This window comes from Pinus tabuliformis, chromosome 9 (assembly GCF_031772625.1).
Source record: "Pinus tabuliformis cultivar Carrire ecotype Pingquan chromosome 9, CPIR1, whole genome shotgun sequence".
NCBI classification, from domain to species: Eukaryota; Viridiplantae; Streptophyta; class Pinopsida; order Pinales; family Pinaceae; genus Pinus; species Pinus tabuliformis.
In genome coordinates this window covers 1,821,696,581-1,821,719,118 of record NC_142307.1, presented here as the reverse complement: position 1 = coordinate 1,821,719,118, position 22,538 = coordinate 1,821,696,581, and the positions used below count along the sequence as shown (strand labels likewise).

The 22,538-nt window shown below is 35.1% G+C and overlaps 1 long non-coding RNA gene across 1 annotated transcript; it reads left to right on the top strand.

Moving 5' to 3' along the window:
* The first annotated feature begins 21,087 nt into the window (after positions 1 to 21,087).
* LOC149156074 (uncharacterized) lies at positions 21,088 to 22,040 on the top strand. Its single transcript, XR_016263481.1, has 2 exons — positions 21,088 to 21,651; positions 21,744 to 22,040. It is a non-coding gene; the product is annotated as an uncharacterized LOC149156074 (long non-coding RNA).
* Positions 22,041 to 22,538: the final 498 nt, after the last annotated feature.

The following is a 22,538-nucleotide window of genomic DNA, read 5'->3' as shown; positions in this document are numbered from 1 at the left end:
ATACTCTACCTCGTATGGTTTTGAACTTGTAACCTCTTAGGAGGAAATACATGCTCTTAACCCCCCCCACCCAGGCACCCCCACCCCCACCACTCCCCCACACACATATATATATATATATTAATAATATAATATATTTTAGTTTAATATGTGGTCTATATATAGTGAATATTATTAATATACTCCAAGTAAAAATATAAATTATATTAACAATTATATTAATAAATATATAATTATTATCCAATTTTAAGGTCACTACCAAGCCAGACACTAAATTGGTATATGGGACCCACTTGTTTGTGGGACAAGGGACCCACATCCACACAGTGATTTGACTACTAAGTCTATGAAGGCATACATACTCTACCATGTTTGGTTTTGAACTTGTAACCTCTTAGGAGGAAATACATGCTCTTAACCCACACCCCCCCCCCACCCCCCACCACACACACACACACACACACACACACACATATATATATATATATATTAGTTTAATATGTGGTCTATATATGGTCAATAATATTAATATACTCCAAGTAAAAATATAAATTATATTAACATTTATATTAATAAATATATAATAATTATTGATGTAAAATAATAGTAAGAGATAAATATGTATTATTATTAATAATAAAATAATATTATTATGTTATAGGTTAATTATATTATATTTTGGAATACAATTATTAATATATGAACAAAAATTTATGTATTAATATAATATTATATCAATATACAAAATAATATTAATATAATAAACATAAATATATAAATATACATTAATATGGTTATATTATTTATATAGTTATCAATAATAAAGAATAGTTAGCCTATAGATTCATCTAATAATTATTAATGTAGTGGGTGGTGGATATACCCCTATCGCCTATATCAATCACATAAATGTGGTTGTGTATGTGATATAAATGTGGTTGTATATGTTATATACATTATATCCACCACACTGATAAATGTGGTTGTGCTGGTTGATAATTAAATTAAAATTCTATAAGCCTTATTTCAAAATAAACATGCCTATATAATTAAAAAGGAAATTATCTTCTCACATTGTGTTATATTATAAACTACATAGTTCTCAGGATTTATGTATTTTATCTTTAAATAATAATAAAAATTCATTAGACACCCTCAATAAAAATATTTATTAGTTAATTCGTTCTTATTAGTACTTTCGAATAGATTCCTATTACTACCTACCAAGGCAAGACTCTAGCAATCCATTTATTTGTTGACTATTATTAGTTTAGCATTAAGCAATGTAACTTATAATGTTTAAAAACAAATATATTCTTCAATATTATAGAAAAAATTGATTTTCAAACATTTGATTCGACAATATTTTGAAGGTCTACACTATCATGTGGATAATTACTTCCAATTTTCCTACCATATTTTTTACATGCAATTGTAATATTTATGCCATGATTTTTAGATATTTGTGTAGTGATTTTTCATAAATCCTTGAAACTATTTGCATAAATAATATATTTGAGCACGTATTTGCATTAAATATAAGTTTCATATGAATAAGTGTAATATGAAGGGAGTTACAACTTTTGAGCATTTGGTATTAATAAACTATGGTATTGTGGCAAAGCTTATTTATAGATTAAAAATCTCCACTATTAGGATTGTTGTTTCATGTTTTTTTTTAATATATATATGTTTAACTTATATATTAATTAATTTTATAAATAACACTAATATTATATATTATTATTATTATTTTAAATTTATTTATAATTAAGTTACGTTGTATGATTTTTTTTTTTAATTTTAGTAATGTGAGCTTTTTTATGAAAAAAATATTTGAATGTTTATTACATGCTTATTTATACTTACTAGTGATTTAATTTATATGATTATGTTAATTATCTAAAAGTCATTCTTAATTTTTAATTTTAAAATTCATTTTAATTTAAAAACTTCAAATTAATAATATAAATTTTAATACATAAATTAATATTTTAATAAAATATTAAGTTAAAATTAACATGTATGACCCTATCCCTAGATGTGGGTGGTTAAAGACGCGTTAATGCAGATTAGAGAGTGCGACGGCAAGTGGCTTAGCCACATGGCCACCTGCGTTCCCACCCGAGATGATTTATGGCGAGCCACCATCAACCTACAGGCACCATTACTCTGGTGCATAGGTCAGGGACTTCTCTGCAAGTTTAAGTCCATGGCTTTGGCAAGCCTGCATACCTTTGCCCCGCCCCCTCTAAATTACTACTGCTTCCCTGATGCTGCAGAGCCGAGCTCACGCACGACAACAGGGAGGCACTGTCGACTCCTGAGCTCTATAGATTTGGGGGATAGAATCCATTCTTCCCAGAATGTTCTCTACACTCTGCAAACTGAAGCCTCAGTTCTAGTCTCCGTCTCTCGCCTGAATCACACTGTGAATTCCCACGCTGAGTCTGCCTCTTCCTCTGCGCACACTGTTAGCACCTTTGTCATTTCAGCCCATACCAGTCAGCTCCACCCCACCTGCAAGACCATGCCACGATTCCACCACCGAAAGCATTGCAAGTAGGCCAGCTACCATGGCAGAGCCATTCGCCCCCCCTCTCCATCCCCTTCTAAGCTGACGACCCCGTCGTCCTCCCCTTCCTCCACCCCGTCCACAACCCAATTCTTCGGCAGATATCTTGCCACCCACAGTGGAAGAGGCCAGGTCCAACCCATTAAAGCTCAGCGTGTCAATGCTGCAACCCAGATGCTCAACCTCTTTGTGTCCCCTCACCAGCCGCATCGAACAACTGAATTCCGCTTCCACTGCACCATGAACCGCCCTGCCATCATCGCCACCATCTCTGTGGCATTCAAAAAGGAGACTCTCTCGCAGAATGAATAGACTCACACCACTGCAAAACAACATGTCACTGCGCAACCTGCCACTGCTCAGGAGAAGCCGGACACCAGCAAACAGAAGGCGGCCCAGGAGAAGCTGGCAACCAACAAACAGAAGGCCTCGGGTAGTAGCTCTGGTTCTCGGAAACGTAAAGGCACCCAGGATAGTGCCAAGCATGGTGAAGGCATTCCTGGTAGCATGCAGGCAGTTGAGGATGATTGGAATGAATACAGGTGTCTAGTCGTGGAAGAGCCCCCTCCACCAAATGACACCTAGAGGGTCAATGAAACTAGGTTTTGATTCCCAGCTCCTATTCTTAGGGGATCTTTTAATGTTTTTTCAAATTATGTCGTCAATTCTAGTAATTTACCATAATTGTTTCTCTTGGATTTTGAGCTATAACCCCTGTGCGGGCAAGCGTTTTCCATCGGTTTTTCAGACTGGTTTCCCTCAGTGGGCAGTCTTGAATCAGTCTTTTGGATGTCTAAACTTGTTATAACTCTATTCTAGCACCGCAGAGGTCAGAGCCTCACTATAAATTTACTATTTCATTAATAGAACTACTACTAAGAAAAAAAAACATGTATGACCCTATAATTTTATTAATAAAAAAATAGGTAGATAATTAATCTAAAATAAATACTCGTATCATACTGATTTCATATAACTCATAAAATATTAGATAAGCTAATAATAGTTTTATTCATAACCCTATGAAAAAATAACTCTTAGAGTGCATTCCCACATAATTATTATCATGTAGTCTCATCGATAAGATGTTGATAGCAACAAGGTCATTTTGTATATAATCTACAAGTTTAAAATCCCTGTAGTACAAGTTGTCACTAAATTCCAATACTTAAATACCACATCACTATATGATCCAATGGTCCACGTCAGAATACATGATCTCTAGCCTCATGGATTGTATTGTCAAATAGCCACAACATTTTCATCATCTCCAACAACTCCCAACTTTGATGAGTAGTTGTACGGTTTATATAAACCCACGGCTTCTCTCTTCCTTACAATATTTTCATCCCATGCATTTTGTAGAGATGGAAAGGGACCTTTATCACCACATTCATCTTTTCCTACTCATCGATTTTTCCATAATTTTCTCATACGCTTACTTTGACATCCCACACCATCCCTCTGCTAACCCACCTTTCCATCATAATGATAAGCCTTTACCAAGGCATAATCCTTCGTTACCCCCAAAGTCATAGAACAAGCATTCTCATATCCCTATCTGTAACCCCCCCGCAACACCACACGAAGCTACCTGCTTCTCCCCCACATCCTCTAGATTTTTCTTACCCTTCATCAACGATTTCTAGAGCCCATCCTCCACTAGTTGAGAAGCATCAGCCCCCTAAGTCGGTACATGATGGACACCACCCTTCCCCGACAGGTAAATCCCATTATCCCATTAAACTTCCCTCACACTCTTCCCACTTGTACAAATCTCCACCCCCTTATATTCGTCATGGTGGCATCCACACCACCCCTCTTCCCATTCATTACTAATACAGTAAATTCTTTGGGCTTCTCTACTTCTACACGCCCAACAATAATATCTTTGTCAGGCATTCTACAACTTTTATTGCATGGTATATCTAATGCAAATTGTTTTTTTATTGTATTGCAGAAGGATGACAGAGATGCAGCGTGTGTACATTACATAGAATAAAATGAAGTGAATATAGGTGCATGACACGCAGCTCGATCGTACTGAGATATATAGACATATTTGATAGACAGACAGTGGCATCATTCTAGTGCTATGCTATGATTAGATCAGACTGCAAGATTTGTCTTAAATAATTATGCTAAAATAACTATGAATAAATGGGAAATTTTTATAACATATTAGGCGGGGTAACTTCTTTGTTATGGTTGTTCAATTTTTCATTTAATATATCAGTTATCCGATCTACATATTTCCTCTACTCAAAGTCGTTCATGTTCATCACTTTTGTGCAAATTATATAATTTTTTTCTAAAAATGTTGAAGATAATCCACGCAGTTGATTCGCACCATGTCTCATGCAAAAGTGTTTATCTTTGTAAAATGTTAGAGAGGGTAAATAGATATTAATATCAAATGAAACTGTCACTGGTTTATACTTGAGCAGGCTGGTTTACATAAATTTTTAATATATTATGTGTGTGATATGAAGGTCATTTTGCCTGCCTCTTCCCATATCTAACCTTCATAATATATTTCATCTTTTCCTTTCATAATATTGAAGCAAGATTGTGATTAATGTGAAAAAAAACCATGTCTATGTTTGAATCAACCTATTTTGAAATATGCTAAGTAATGTTTTAATGTATATGTGTCTCCATTGTTCATGCTTGACACCCATGTCCCATCTAATTTCGTGTTATTAGTACTTGTCGTTACACGAGCATTATAGCTATCGATATATCTTTGACTTTCCATCCATTATTTTCGTTAAGAAGCACATTATTTTTTGTCTTTAACCAAAATCTTTATTTTAAACAGAAATTGCAAAATATTAATTTATATCCCAATATTTTTAGTTAAAATAATTATATCCCAACTTTTGCATGACAAAGATGTAATCCATCTTTTTTTCATGAAATAAAATAACAATGAACTCAATTAATTCTTGTAAAATCCCATACACACCCTCTCTAAAAGGTTCATAGTCATGGGGCTAGGAATTGAAGCAATATTTTTAGCATGGTGTCATTTGTGATCATCTCAGTGCAAGGCAAAGAAGAGCCTTAAGGATTAAGGCTTCATTGTCTTAACTTGTTAATGTAGTGCTTTTTATGAAGCATCATCATAGACTTCTCTTGCATTTCTTAAAGAGGCCAAGTCCTATATACTAGTCAACATTGTTCAAAGATTCATATTATTATGTCATCAAGTGTCAAGTATGTTAAAGATGTGTTTAATGTGAAAGAAAACATGTAGTTCCCTTACAATTGATGATAATTGAAGAGATGTTTTAACAATGGGGGTTGGATATAATCAAAGGAATTTATTTTTAGTCTTTCAAACAACATCGATATATTCTAAATACCATAGACTAGTTCATTCAATGGAGTGAAGTTTTTCCACTAATCAATGACTAGATCATCATCCAGTTTCTGTAACAGCAACTCATCACTATGTTTGGAGTGTCAACCTCTCCTTTTTTCGATAATGCTACTTTATTTTCCTCTTTAAAGTTAACCAAGTTCACTTTGGACAAAAGTATTATATTGATACATTATGTTAACTACTACCCTCATGGCAATAAAATAGTCGAGTCTAGTAATAAAAACATAATCTACATCTTGAAATAAAATATATTTGATCAATAAATAAACTAGTAAAATTCCTTACCCAACACCCTATGGGTAGATCATGTGCCCCAAAATCCTATTTAGCAGCATCCCTTTATATTTTATAGAAAAGAAGCCATATTTCTGCCCAACATCTTTTTTTCACTTTACTACTTTTAGGGTTATCTAGGTCAAAATTCCCAATTATGAAAAGACAAATCAAAACTCTCCTAAAACCAAAAGAGAAAAGAGATAAAGCCAAAAAAGAGTTCTCCACACACCAACAAGCTATTAAAAAAAGTTTTGATATCAAGTTTGCAAGTGAGAAAAATTTCAAAATATGTGAACTTGTACTAAAATGGGATAAGCTACATCAATAAAAAGGTAGACACACCAAATTTTAGTAATGCTAGCTTGATCCATATATTATCACAAAAAAAATGGCCTTGGCACATATATATTGCAACAAATAGAGGGGGTAGCAGAGTCCCTCCCAGTCAATGGCCAAATCCTATAAAGGTAATCTTCCTAAGTACGTCACAAGTAACTATCGTGTCCATAAATAAATTTACTCCCTTTTTTTTCTAACATACTTATGTTTCATTTAAGCACCCTTTTTTTCATCCTTAATTTTTTATTTTTGTTTTTGTGGTCAAATAAAACATTTTATTTTGATATAATCCTTTAACAATCTTTTCCAAGGAAATCCTCCTCATGTTTGGCACAATCCTTCATAAAAACTATGGCATGGGTTGAAACCATGGATCCCCATGTGAAGTTTAGGACTAGGGTTCAGTCATTCCAAGTCTTGATCATACCTTCAAGGGATGTTTTGACTAGTACCACATGGGGAACTCCATAGGAAAAGTGAGTTGCACTGAATGGAATCTAATCTCATCTAACCTAGATAGTGAATTGATCTTCAATACATGGACTTATTTTGGGTCTAGCTATGGCATTTCTTGTAACTTAAAGCTTGTGAAATTCCCAAAATTGATATTAAAGGAGAATTAACAATACATAGGAAACTAATCAAGTCTCAACACAAGAATCATCCTACCTATACTATAAAGGTATGAATATGACCCCTCCTCCACCTTTTTGCCTATAAACAGTAAAGACGAGAAATGATTTATAGCTACAAAAGAAATTAAATGCTCGATAAATTTTTCCTCAATATGTTGGGCATGTAGGTACCTTTGTAGGGATATGAATTCTCACTAGAAATTAAGTGATACCTTTGATTCCAGGGTGTCTTCTTCGGTGATATGGATGCTTACTGGCAATGGAGAAACACAAATGATTCAAAATGGCAGCCTTGTATTTTTGTGTCCTCAAAAATGGCATACTCTACAATTTCAAAGAAACTATGGAAGGGGGGTGAGTTGGTGGCTAATAAATTCCTTTTGGTCTTTCCCTTTATGATGTAATCATCATTCAAGAAAAATGGGGAAGACAGGTAACTCAACATATCTCAATCCCAATAGTGGTATCCATGTTGTTACTCAAGATCTCCTAGACATATAAGATTATTGTAGATATTCCATAGTCAACTCATAGTAATAAAATAGACATTCAAGGTTTCTCCAATGAATTGCCAATTATTTTGTTAGTATCAGCATATCCCTTTCATTTCATTTTCAGGTGTTTTCATGCTCAAAATAAAAGAAAACTAGAAAGAACAAATAATAAAGGTTTTGGAAAAGTATAGAAATACTTTCACATGGGACTATACTAAAATTAAAGGGATCCATCTACATGTGTTCACTCACCACATCCATATCAAGGAGGAATCCAAGCCCATATGAAAACTGCAACAAGGAATTAATTTTTCTTTATGAGACATGTTCGAAAAAGAGTTGCAAAAATTACTTTCAACTAATTTCCTTTACCCCATTTCTAAGAGTCAATGGGTCTCCCCTCTTTTCATTGTTCCTATAAAGAATGTAAAGTAGAGCATTTAGGTTGATTACAAAGAAATAAAAAAAAAAAAAAACCACCCACAATCATCAATTCCCATTATCATTCATCAACTAGGTACTAAATACATTGGCAAGAACCATGTTTGTATGAAGTTTTGATCATGTTACCCTTTCATGCATACCAAGAAATTCACATCATTGATAGAAAAAATAACTATAGACTAGACTCACAAGCATCACACTAACCATGAAAACATCTTCATTAAGCATGTCAAACATACATGGTATAATAAATATATCCATCATGACATGATATAGGATCATAAGCATACAAGTCACAATGTGACACATCATGAGAACAACATGATGATGATGATTATCATCATCATCATCAAATATATATATATATAGTGAGAGAGAGAGAGAGAGAGAGAGAGAGAGAGAGAGAGAGAGAGAGAGATACAATTTCAATACATAGGGGTGTTATCAACCATTAAAAGTAATAATGAAAATGATAGGGAGCATCCTAATAATGGGTTCTTCCCCTGTACATATATGACAACTATGGAGGAGGTAGTTTTAGAGAACCACCTTCTCTCCCACTACCACCTATAGGGGGATCATCTTGCGCCCCCTCATGTCCCAGGACGAAAATTACCCATACTGTCAACACTGCAACTATTGACATTTGTAAAGATTTCCACCAGTTATGATGCAGCATAACCACAACATCTATAATATCCTCATCAACCATGCCCCATCCATCCTTGAGGATACCCTTGGAAAAAATAGCCATCCTTTGGTGCACATCTACGTTCCTCACCTCAAGTGCCATTAGTCGCTTCCACAAAATACATTACTGCTCACAAATATTTTCCTAAACCTCCCCATCCTGAGGGGGGGATCAACCCTTAGGTTAAAATTACCATGTCTTCAAGGTCTCTAGAGTCCCCCTAGCTCCCCTCATCCTGGCGTACTCACACAATCCACACTAGTCCTCATGCATGCTCTATGATGCAAGTATGATCTCACACAATCGATATCTCCCAACTGTGATGTCCCATATTTACTAGCACACCAAAACTTGGCATCCACATCATCATATAAAAAATAAGCTTACAAAAAAATTAATTCAAATATAAAATATTGTAACTCATAGCTAAGGGCCCCCATCTCTCTCCTAAGGGAAGACCCATATCTAGGTCATCGTGGAAATCCCTTCCTATAGGGGAACTCCAAAGAAATATATGACATCAATATCCATCATGAAAACATAGTATTGGCCTAACAGTGTCATACCTCTCCCCCCGCACCCCACAGTTTCACTATTTTTCCCCCACATCATGATTTCGAGAAAAAGGGGAGGTGTCACATTTTCTTTGATATGGGGTTGGAATAGAACAGGTTGATTAAAGAAGAAACTCGTAGCTAACCCCCCATTGTTCGATTCATCTCAAAAAATAGGCTCCCATGTAGTAGGTGATACCAATCACAAAAGGTTCCCCTATGAACCTAGTCTAATGCTTCTATCTAATGGACCATAATCTGTTGAAAATGCAACAAGATGATGGAGCTTAGTGAAAAGAAGTCACCTTCACTAAGTGGGTCTGCAGGCTATTTTTGGCGCAAAGTCTATTTTTAGACTATGTCTATTTTTAGACATATGGATCATGGTCTATGAGTTGCAGGATGCTATTTGTGGATGATTAGTCATGTTGGTAAAAATATATGGACTTCTATTTTTAGACATATGGGCGGAGTCTATTTTTAGACTACCAGGCTAAAAATAGAACCGTCGAATATTATTAGCTCTTAATAATATTTGGACTATAAACATTATCTTATCGTCTTGGAGCACTTCAGTTCGAGATACAGATGTGGCACATGCAACTGCTAGAAGGAAATATGCTTTTCTTATGGGTCAGTTGAGCTATTTCATGATGGACTTCAGTTAGAACTCAAGTGATTGAGTTTGGTGGAGTTGATTGAGGAGTTGATGGAGTTGTGTTCAGTTTGACTTGGTTGAACTAGTTGTATTTAGTCTAACTGCAGAATACACTAGTGATGACTGATGTGAATTAATTATTAATTAATTCACTAATTATTAACTCATAAATCAACTAAATAATACATCAGTTAACTCAGTGCATGGACAGTTCAGTGGAGACAGGTGTTAGAGGTGAGTGAAAGGGCAAGACAGCTGTCTGTTGTGACTATAGTTGTGCATGAGATTTTCACAATCAATGGATTGAGTATTACCATTGAGGATTGAGTGGTACAGACAAGGGAAATACGAGTTTGGATCAGCCATTCTCATCTATTCTCATGCAGGACTGTGCAGCGGAGGCAGGCAAGCAGCGTAGGAGATTTGAACCTCTGATTGATTCATATCTGAGCTAGTTTGTGTGTAACAGGTGGAGATAGTACTGAGTACTTGTGAGGAGTATTGTACTATATATTGTTACATTTTCTCAATCGATATAATACATAGATAGTTGGGGGTTTTCAACTGTATGCTTTCCCCGTGATATACTGTGTTGATATGTGTGATTGACGCTTCAATGTGCGCATGTGATTGTTTTTTAATACTGCAAATTGATGATCAATAGCAGAGGAGGTTATCTATTATGCATGCATTCCACAAATAGTGTATAATCAGGATAATCTCTGTGAATAAGTGTTATATTATTCAAAATTTCTACATGGTATGAGAGTAGAGTTGATCATCAGATCTATTATTCAGAAAGTTAATACATTTTATTTCTTCAGGTAGAGTCTGTAATCGGGCCAGGTAGCCTCTAGATTCATCCTTCTTTTGGAAGGTGAGATATCCGGTAAAATCCCATACAGTCAATCTCTGTACGAGAAATACTTTGTTCTCATGAATTTTAGATCAAAAGCGGTTGAGTTTTGAGCTGGTGGAATTCGAATTTGCAGCAGTGTTTTCTTGGTGTCAAAGTTGAAATGTCTTTCAATGGATTGCGATTGGAGTATACTCTTGAAGGAATCCTGAATTATATTGCATGGAGAGATAAGACGGAGGTGGTGTTAGATGACAATGGGTTGAAGGATTTCATAGAGGTTGAGGTCCCAATTCCTGCTGATGCTACTCACGTTGAGGTTTGGCAAAAGAAGACAACAAAGTGTCGAAGGATTTTGTTGGAGGGCGTGAAGGATCACATTGTATCCAACGGGCATGGAAAGGCTTCTCCATAATTGATGTGGAAATCATTGACATATTTATTCCAAAGCAAGAGCGACCAGAGGAAGTTGGTGCTCAAGGATAAACTCAGAAACATTAAGTGTGAGAATAGAGACAGTATGCCCAAGTATCTCATGAGGTTCACCCAATGCTGGGATCAGCTGGGAAGTGTGGGGGTGACTGTCGATGATGAGGACTTGGTGAGCTTGGCTCTCCTTGGTCTTCCGAAGAGTTGGCATTCCTATCAGGACTCTGTCAATTGTCGGGAGAAATTGCCAGGATGGGAGATACTTTGGTCTGATCTTGTGCAAGAGGAGATCAGGTGGAATACCAGGGACATATCTTCATCAAAGGCATCTGATGAAGAAAATTGTGCTTTGGCTGCCAAAGAAAAGAAGGGGAAGGAGAAGGGTTCTCTTTCCGAATCCAGTTCTTCCAATGATGGGAAAAAGGTTGACAAATCAAAAGTGCGATGCTTTCGTTGTCATGAGGTGGGCCATTATGCTGCAGATTGTCCACAGAGGAAATCCAAGAAGGGATCCGGGGAAGGATCTGAAGGTGAGGAACTTGCTTCACAGTTTTAGTTGGATTTCACACTCTTCGCATGCATGGTTTCATCCATGGTGGGAAGTGGTTGGTTTCTTGACAATGGAGCTTCTTTCCACATGACCGGTGACAAGAGCTTGTTCAGTACTTTGGAGGAGAAAGATCTCCAGATACTCATAGTGATGGGTAATGATGAGAAGTATAGTGTCTCAGGTGTAGGCACGGTTATTTTTCAGAGGGAGCATGGAGCTCGCCTTACCTTGACCAATGTCAAGTATGTACCAGGACTGGAGAGAAACTTGGTGTCGATCGTGATGCTGGAAGATGAAGGCTATGATGTAGTCTTCAGTAAGGGAAAGTTTTTCCTTAGACACATAATCACTAGACAGGTGAAGAAGATTGGTTGACGGGTCAAGAACCTGTATGCTCTTGAGGTTCAAGATGCATGAAAAGCCTTGAGTAGTGAGGCAACTGAGGGAGACTTGGTGGTTGAGAGGGAATGTATATTACCTCTCAACATGCAGAGCCAGAAGAAGTCTCAGACGAATGTGGAGGAGCCACAATTGGTGCAGCAGCTTTAGGAGGTTGTGGAGCAAGCACAACAAGGGAAGCTGAGAGGAGATCGAGTAGAGATATCTACTCATGCAGAGACCTCCAGTAGTGGGAAACTTCGAGCGAGGTGGGCTGAGGGATCACATGCAGCCATACCTCCAGGTGGGAGGTGGGGCGATATAGAGTGATCATCCCAAGGAGGAGGGGCAGGATCCTTGAGGTACCCAACCTCTTGGATGAGACCTTGCTAGAGGAGCCCCGATGTGGAGTAGAAGGAACTGACTAATTGGGTAGAGATAGATGCAGATGGAGTGGCAGAGAGAGCGATAGTGTAGGGAATCCCAGGACAACGCATAGCTAGCAGGCTGCAACAATACGAGAGGCACAAGTGTTTTGCACAGTGCACAAAGAAGTGTGCAATGGTGTGAGATGCATGGAGATGTTGCAGTAGCACAGATGTTAGAGAGGGAGCACTTTTCAGTAGCAGTTAGAGCTTCAGAATCAGAGTATGTTCCTAGCCCAACAGAGTGGTCAGTTGGGAGTATTTTTGTTCCAAGTGTTGTTGGAGCAAGTGGACCTGGCAAATGTGTTGCATGCAGAACATTCCAGGGTTGCAGGATAGGGGTTGTAGATAATCCATATCTTGTTGAGAGGGAGTGTTGAAAATGCAACAACATGATGGAGCTTAGTGAAAAGAGGTCACCTTCACTAAGTGGGTCCGCAGGCTAATTTTGGCGCAAAGTCTATTTTTAGACTATGTCTATTTTTAGACATATGGATCATGGTGTATGAGTTGTAGGATGCTATTTGTGGATGATTGGTCATGTTGGTAGAAATATATGGACTTCTATTTTTAGACATATGGGTGGAGTCTATTTTAGACTGCCAGACTAAAAATAGAATAGTCGAATATTGTTAGCTCTTAATAATATTTGGACTATAAACATTATCTTATCCTCTTGGAGCACTTCAGTTTGAGCTACAAATGTGGTACATGCAACTGCTAGAAGGAAATACGCTTTTTTTATGGGTCAGTTGAGCTAATGCATGATGGACTTCAGTTAGAACTCAAGTGATTGAGTTTGGTGGAGTTGATTGAGGAGTTGATGGACTTGTGTTCAGCTTGACTTGGTTGAACTAGTTGTATTTAGTCTAACAGCAGAATACACTAGTGATGAGTGATGTGAATTAATTATTAATTAATTCACTAATTATTAACTCATAAATCAACTAAATAATACACCAGTTAACTCAGTGCATGGACAATTCAGTGGAGGCAGGAGTTAGAGGTGAGTGAAACGGCAAGACAACTATCAGTTGTGACTATAGTTGTGCATGAGATTTGCACAATCAATGGATTGAGTATTTCCAATGAGGATTGCGTGTTTCAGCCCAGGGAAATACGAGTTTGGATCATCCATTCTCATCTATTCTCATGCAGGATTGCACAGTGGAGGCAGGCAAGCAGTGGAGGAGATTTGAACCTATGATTGATTCATATCTGAGCTAGTTTGTGTGTAAGAGGTGGAGATAGTACTAAGTACTTGCGAGGAGTATTGTACTATGTATTGTTACATGTTCTCAATCAATATAAAATACAGATAGTTGGGGGTTTTCAACTGTATGCTTTCCCCGTGATTTACTATGTTGATATGTGTGATTGATGCTTCAAATGTGCGCATGCAATTGTTTTTGAATACTGCAAATTGATGATCAATAGTAGAGGAGGTTATGTATTATGCATGCATTCCACAAATAGTGTATCATCAGGATAATCTTTGTGAATAAGTGTTATATTATTCAAAATTTCTACATAATCCTATGTGAGGCCATCATTTTAAATATCCTCACAATGATGACAGTGGTGACATGAAGCCCCACATCCTGGATCAATGCAATCTGGACAACCCCATCCTCCACAAGATGTGTCATACACCACTGAACAACTCATTACTTCAATATCATGACTAATTACGGTGGATAAATAGGGATGCCATGTCCCCGTCGCTTCATTCTAGTCAAAAGCTATATATATCCACTCTAGTGAATCTAGCGAGCTCAATCCCTTATATCTCAAACACTCCATGGTGAACCTACAATGAGCTCACTAAAAATTGTAGAAGCTCCTCATGTTAATGAATTAGGGGGTAGTTAAAGTACTTGAGTAAACCCCATTGAGCCAAGTCTACCTGCACCTATGAACTTTCTATGTCCAAAACCCTAAATTTTGCATAATCTCACTCTCTCCAATGGACAACTATTGACATTAATATTAAAAAGTCTAATGGGAAAATGTATAAATTATTTCTTTCTTTTTTCACTAAAGGAATGCACATATTACTTGTACTATCACCACAATTCTTCCTGAAAAAACTTGTCACAAATATAGACTGCAAGCATCAAACTATTCCCTTCAAATAAAAATAGGCAAAAAACTAAAATTAGTATTGTGTTTGAAATATTCCCTTTATTCCAAAGAGGGTTAGGGATTAAAAGGATAATTTTCTAGCTCAAGACTAACCAACATTTTTTTAAATCTACAAGGAAATAACTATGTTTGGGATAAAAGTGAAATTGAGTTTTATGCTTCAATAGTGATGGGTAGTAGAACCATGTTGGGTCAAAATTGAAATTTGAAATCCATAACCTTAGCAATCCATTGAATGCATTGCAAAACAAAAAAGCATAATCAAGTACGAAGACATATAAAAGTTATTTTTTTGAGTGAACTTTCCAAGCTAGTATTAAATATTGTTAGAAATTGTACGAGCCTAGTAGAAACTGGCTCCCTCTTGTAAAAGATAATGTAGAATATAAATAAAGTATCTAGGAAAAATAAGTGGATTCTTGACCAAGAATCATTGCAAATAACTAAGAAAATTCCCTATACAAACTATCCGGTGTACATGCTTTAATTTTGTTGGCATCAACCAACACCTTGGTAGGTCATTTTAAGAATTTATCAGGGAGAACCTTTCCTCCATTTTGTTTCATGAGGAAGGCATTGATATATGCTATCTTAAAAGCTTAGTTATCTCTAGGAAGTAGAAGCATCTTCGTGAATAGAGAGTTATAGAACTAGGGTTATTGTGAGTTCTTGTGAGTCCTATATGTATTTTCATACTATTGAATTTATCAGCATACAAGTGAACCAAATCTAAAAATTCAAATACTTAAGGAATACACCCAGTGTGTGGAATGAATGAAGTCTAGGCCTTATTAGTACTCTTCTCTTCTGGATAAGTCTATGAATACCATCAGCAATCCATATACCACTGGAAATTGTGGTACTATCTCCCAAGTATATTAATAGTATCTTTAGAAAAAGCCTCCCTTATTATGTTTGACATCTTTTTTTGGTACTTATAGCAATGTTCAATGAGTGTATTAACTGAGATCGATCTTATAAGAAACTTTGGAAGTTTTAAGTGTCTTATTTACTTATTTTATTTGAGTAAATGCAAGGAAACATGGTTCATTAATAACAAATACTAATTTAATTTGGAAAGATAACAATATCTCAGTATAATACATGCCTCATTTAATATAATATAAATCTTTGGTCATGTGAAGTATGCACTGCCCTAAAAATTTATTATGTTTTGAGAAAAGGTGGCATGAATATAACAAATTTGAAATGTAGGATAGGATTATGAGATTACGTCAAGCAAGGCCTCCCGGATGCTCATTTAAGAGGAATGGTTAAGTATGAAATGAATAATTATGGGTCCATACTCAAGAGATTCATGTAGGCTTCATGATGAAGGGACACAAATAAGAAAATATTTCCCGTGACCTACATAGAAACAAAAGTGGCTAAGTATAGAAAGGGGATGTGAATTGTAGGTTGCAGAAATGTAGGTGCAAATTGAAGAATACAAGATGCATGTGCAGGATGACTTTGGGAACAAGAGAGTCTACAACTAGCATAAATGAAAATTAATAACTATGGTAGATGTGTTGGGTATTGATTAATGTAGGCAACAACTATGTAAAAATGCCTTATGTAACCCACATAGGTGACAAAATTAACTAAGTTCTCTAAAAGAAACAAATTTGGTTGTAGTAAGGGCTCGAAAAGGATAGAATAGAATTGATCAGCGAATGTTGGTTAACACCAATCAGCAAATAAGTTATGAATTAGAGCCCTTCAAATAATTTTATACTTAAATTACATAGATGAATAAGGTTTACAATATCGACCAAGTTCAAAGTCATTTACTATTTATATTCATATTGGATTTAACCTACAAGAATTAAGTAGAAAAGTTATTCATTATAAATTAATGTGAGATAAACTGAGAGATTATTCAGAAAAAGAAAATATTAGATTGAAAAAAGATTTTATAGTTCTTTGCATTGAAAAATAAAGATAAGAATAATTGTGCTATGGTATTAAAGTAAAAACTTATTAAAGGTAGGATAATTACTAGTTTATGTTGCAAAACCATTAATGGGACCTAAACTGATTTGTGAGTTGCAATTTTATAGCGCTATTTTAGGTTTAAATCGAGGTTTGATGAAGGAGTTGCAACCATAGGTGTTGTTGTGGATATATCCATATAGACACTGGAGAAGAAAAATCACTAAAGACGAGTCTTGAGTAAGAAGCATACAAAAATAGTGCAAGAATAAATGATGCATGGACAAACATAATGCAATAAAAAATGATGCAGTGGTAGTGGGAAGAAGTAGGCCCTTGCAAGGACAATGGCAAGAAGTAAGTGAAGGCTTAACCAATACATTAAGGACTTAAATAGATGATTTAGTGGCTTGTGCAACTTATCATGTGCAAAAATACACAAACAAAAATTAAGTGCATTAAGAGGTTTATCATGTAGCTTTTCATGTGGAGGGAGTAGGCTACATTACTCGACAATTAATGTAAATCATAATTAACCCACACACTATTATCAAAGATTACATCATTGGTGAATAAATAAGACCTAAATATCTATAACCAATATCATCAAAGGAAAATCAAAGTTTTTCCTTTTATTTTGATTTAAGATCCCTAAAATAAACTTCAACTTAGTGATCAAGTGATCACTTTAATACCCTAGACTAACAAAAACGACTAATAATAAATATCTATATGGTACATGGTGTTTTTGTTTTTGTTTGTAGTTTTATAGTGATTAATCGATCACTATAGTACTCTTGCCTAATGGCAAGAAGTAATAATAGATAGCTATATGGTATCTGATATTTTTAGTTGTAGTTTTAAATAAAATAGCAAATTCAAGGAAAACATGGAATAATACATTAATAAATATAATTAAAATTTGAATTAAAATTTTAAGTTAAGAAATTATTTAATTAAAATTTATTAACTATAAAATAATTATTTAATTAATTTCTATTAATTACACAATTTAATATAATTTAATCAAAAATTGTATTAGAATGTAAAATTATAAGAATTTTTATATTTTTTCAATAATTGGTTTATTATGTGGATGATATTATTAAAATATTTCTTATAATAAATTTATTTATCTGGATTTTATATGAATTTGTATTATATTTTGATTTTACCATGACAATAATTTGCAACAAGTTTTTATAATTAACTTCGAAATTCAAGTTAACCTTAATGCTTTTGTGCTTAATACTAGTTGTTATTCCAATTATATGGGAATAAATTTTGATAGACATTTTTAAATTGTCATGGATAATTTTGATAGCTAAAAACATATAAAAATAACTATCTTTATTTTTTTAACCATAACTAAAAACATTGTTTTGATAAAATATGTTCCTCTTAATGAAATTTTACACCAGCATTACAATATTTTCTTGAAGGCCTATTGGAATTCAACTATTCAAAATCTGAATAGTAATCACACAGTTGTAAAACCAAAAGAAATAAAAAAACAAAAATGAAAATAAACTATAGATCCAAGTAGTATAAACACAACTAAATACCCCTAACAACATAGAAAATGGGGCTTCCATGCAATCATAACAATTAGTTAGGACACACTAGAGTCAACGTGTTCTAGGTTAGGAGTAGTTGGAATTAGGCCTTCCATGAGAAAACCATAAGCATTTACAAAATCAATTACATATACAAAAGATTGGGTACCAACTTCAATGACATGTTGTAGTTATTTAATTTTCAATCGAAGGTTGTTTATCTCATCTTCGGTCGCTTCGAGATTCAACTTATGTTTGATTCAGATATACATAGTAGAAGTGATCCTAGAGGCTAGTTGGTTATGTACTAGTTACAGTTACAACATGGAAACCTCGAGATTTTAACTTCCTATTCCAAGGGAAGGGAAAAATTATTTATGTTCATACTAGTAGAAGGGGCAGGGTTCCCTAAAGCCTTGACAAAGAGGTGCCTCCAGAGAGACATCTCCAACTGACCAGTGAAGACCAAAGACCATGTCTATAGAGAGTATAAAATTTCAAGCAACAAAATGAAAGGCCCATGATGGGAAGAGGTTATAATAGCCATTTTTTACTATCCCTGCTGCTATAAGAAAAAACAACTCCACACCAATAAAATTTCTTTGTCCATACCTAAAAAGAGACTATGTAATAGGTAACAACCCTTTGCAAAATGCTTTGAACTCTATCCTTCCCTCGCAAAGCATTTTCGCACAAGCAACTTCAACAGAAAAACAAATAGAAATTTGGTATACCATCAAATTGTATAAAAATAATTTATTATACCATTAAATTAACAAAGGATATTGATTTCAAATTCCTACCCTATTCAAATATGAAGTCTATTAGGGAAACAACAACTTCCAACTAGTATAAATTGTAAGATAGTTTGGATACTTCAATTTAATATGTCAATGAAATGGAGGGCCAAGTAAAATTATATCCAATGTTATTAGGATACCTAGTAGCTAATACAAATTTGGGGAGGAGGTGAAGGAATTCCCTCCCAATGACCACAATGTGATCATTCACCATAACTAACTATTTGGTGTTGTAATTAGTCAATAATGTAATGAGTTGAACATCTTTGTATTAGGTAATCCTTGCTGCATAAATGCCATCCCTTTGTAGTTGAATTCTCACAATTGTTGGACAAAGAGGTACTAGGCAACAAAAAGCATTTCTATGCAGATTTGGCCAAATATTTTTATGAGTTTTGTTTTAAAAAGTTAATTAAAGATTATTAAAATCAAATATTTAAATTGTTAGATTTATATAAATTAAGTGTCTCAATTTTTTTTTATAATTCCAAATCTATATATATATATATATATATATATATATATATTAAATAACAGAAAAATAACAATTTGATTAAAAAAATTAATCTTAAATTATTAAAAAAACATAAATTTCACTCATCATAATATATCATGTTAAAAGAAAAAGATAAAAGATAATAAGCTGAATAAGGTGTAAATAGATTTCCAAGAACAATAACATTAAGATAAAGTTATTATTATAATATATCATGTTCAAAGGCACATTGTGATAAAGAAGTCATTATTATAATATATCATGTTCAAAGGCAGAGCCAATAAGCTCCATAACAAGTGTAAATGTATTTCCTAAAAATAGTAACATTGTGGTGAAGAAGTTATGATCTTTATTCAATAGTTTTAAATGGAATTTTAAAATGTAAATTTTATGGTATCTAAGAAGTATATAAATAAAAAATGGTCATTTTCAGTTTTTTAAGCAAAACTTGCGAAATGGAATTGTGGGCTTCGTATTGCCGTTTATAAAGACTTTAGTTGTTTGAGAAGTCAATTGTGGAGTCCATATTTGCCGTTTATAAAGACTTTAGTAATTGGGGAAGTCTCTTGTGAACGGAATTGTGGATTCCATATTTGCCGTTTATAACGACTTTAGTTGGAGTCCATATTTTCCGTTTATATATATTTTAGTGGTGGGAGAAGTCAACTTCGATTCGGTGGAGAGTGCCGTAATAAAAAAAATGACTTTTGACGGGCGTTTCCTGAAAGCAAAACCAATTTTATTCTGTGCTCTTTTGACTTCTGGATTAAAGTTCCAATATTTGTATCCACAAACATCGGTGTCTAATAGTTGACGTAGAGATAGAGATACTCTTTCCGAACATGACTTCCATTTGAATATATTATTTATGTAGTAATTCGTCTTTTCAAATTTCAGTGGGCTTTTTCACAATTTCTATCAGATTTGTAAACGAATTGGTGAAGCTCGAAGTTTAAAGGACTGAATTGTAACGTGGAATTGCTCGACATTTCTAAATTACAAAATTTATTACTAAAATTGGGATTTTCATTATCAAATTTACCATATAAGCTGCATAAAAAAAATATGGAGTTCAAAATATGGTTAAGACATCATGTAGCCGCAAACCTTGAACCTAGACAGAAATGATAAAAGCAGAAATTTGCTCATACAAACCGCCAATCAAAGCCTGCCAACTTCCAATCCAATCTTTATATAAAATCATCAGTACCGAACACAATACGCTCAGCCAATTCTTCCCGGTGTGAACACAAACTTGAAAAGCAGGCTCGCCCGCAATATGTTGGTCGTTCCTTTGTCGATCCAATGGCCCACATCATACATGATCTCCGGAATCAGGGATTGTATTCTCAAACGGCCATAACTTTCTCATCATCTCCATCAACTTCCTACTCTCTTTGGCCGTTGTCTTGCCTATATAAACCCTCGACTCCTCTCTCCCTTACCATATCCTCATCCTTTGCCTTTCTATTGCATTTCGTAGAGATGGCAGCCACTCTTCATCATCGTCTTCCTCTTTTCCTTCTCATCGCTTTTTCCATGATCTGCTCATACGCTTACTCTGACATCCCACATCCTCGAACTGCTCATCCGCCATTCCATCACGATGACAAGCCTTTCCCAGGACATAATCCTTCATTACCCCCACATCCTCCAACTGCTTACCCGCCCTTCCATCACAATGATAAGCCTTTTCCATGGCATACTCCTTCGTTACCCCCACACTCACACGACAAGCCTTCTCCTATCCCTATTCGTAAACCTCCGCGACACCACATGAAGCCACCTACTTCTCCCCCACATCCTCTGGATTTTGCCCACCCTTCATCACTGATTTCCAAAGCCCATCCTCCTCTGGTTGGGATACATCAGCCGGTACATGATGGACGCCACCCATCTCCACCGGGTAAACCCCATTATCCCATTAAGCCTCCCTCACGCTCTCCCCACTTCTACAAATCTCCACCCCCTTATATTCGCCATGGTGGCATCCACACCGCCCCTCCTCCCATTCATCACTAAATACAGTAAGTTCTCTGGGTTCCTCTACTTCTACACACCAAACACTCATATCTCTCACACTCATATCTAATGCTAACTTTGGTTTATTATATTGCAGGAGGATGATAGAGACGCAGCGCGTGTACATTATATAGAATAAAATGGAGTGAAAGTAGGTGCATGACATGCGGCTCGATTCTACTGAGATATATAGACATATTTGATAGACAGATCGTGGCATCCTTCCAGTGCTATGCTAAGATCAGATCTGTCTTAAATAATTATGCTAAAATATTATGTATAAATGGGAAACTTATATAGCATATAAGGTGTGGTAACTGCATTGTTATGATCGTTCAGTTTTTCATTTAATATATGAGTTATGCAATATACTCACAATCGTTCATGTTATTCACTTCCGTGCAAATTATATCATGCATTGCTAAAACTGCTTAGAGAATCCACGCAATCGTTTCACAACATATCTCATGCGAAAGTGATCATCTTATATAAAGTGTGAGAGGGTATATTAACTTTAATATCAAATGACTCCATGACTGGTTGATATACTTGAACAGGCTGGTTTTACATTTAAGCGCTTACTATTTTTGGTGATTGGATTTATTTCTAATATATGATGTGTGCGGTGTTAGGGTCATTTCGCCTCTCTCCTCCCCTCCTTTCCTTTTATAATATCCAAGCAAGATTGTGAATAATGTGATAAAAAAATACATATATACGTTTGAATCAACCTATTTTGAAAAGCGCTTAGGAATAACGTGTTTTTAAGTATGTGTCTCCATTCTTCATAACGCGTTTTTAAGTATGTGTCTCCATTTTTCATGCTTGTATTATTTATATTTATGGTGATGCTTAATATGCTTATGCAGAGTTCTATGTACATGAAAGGAAA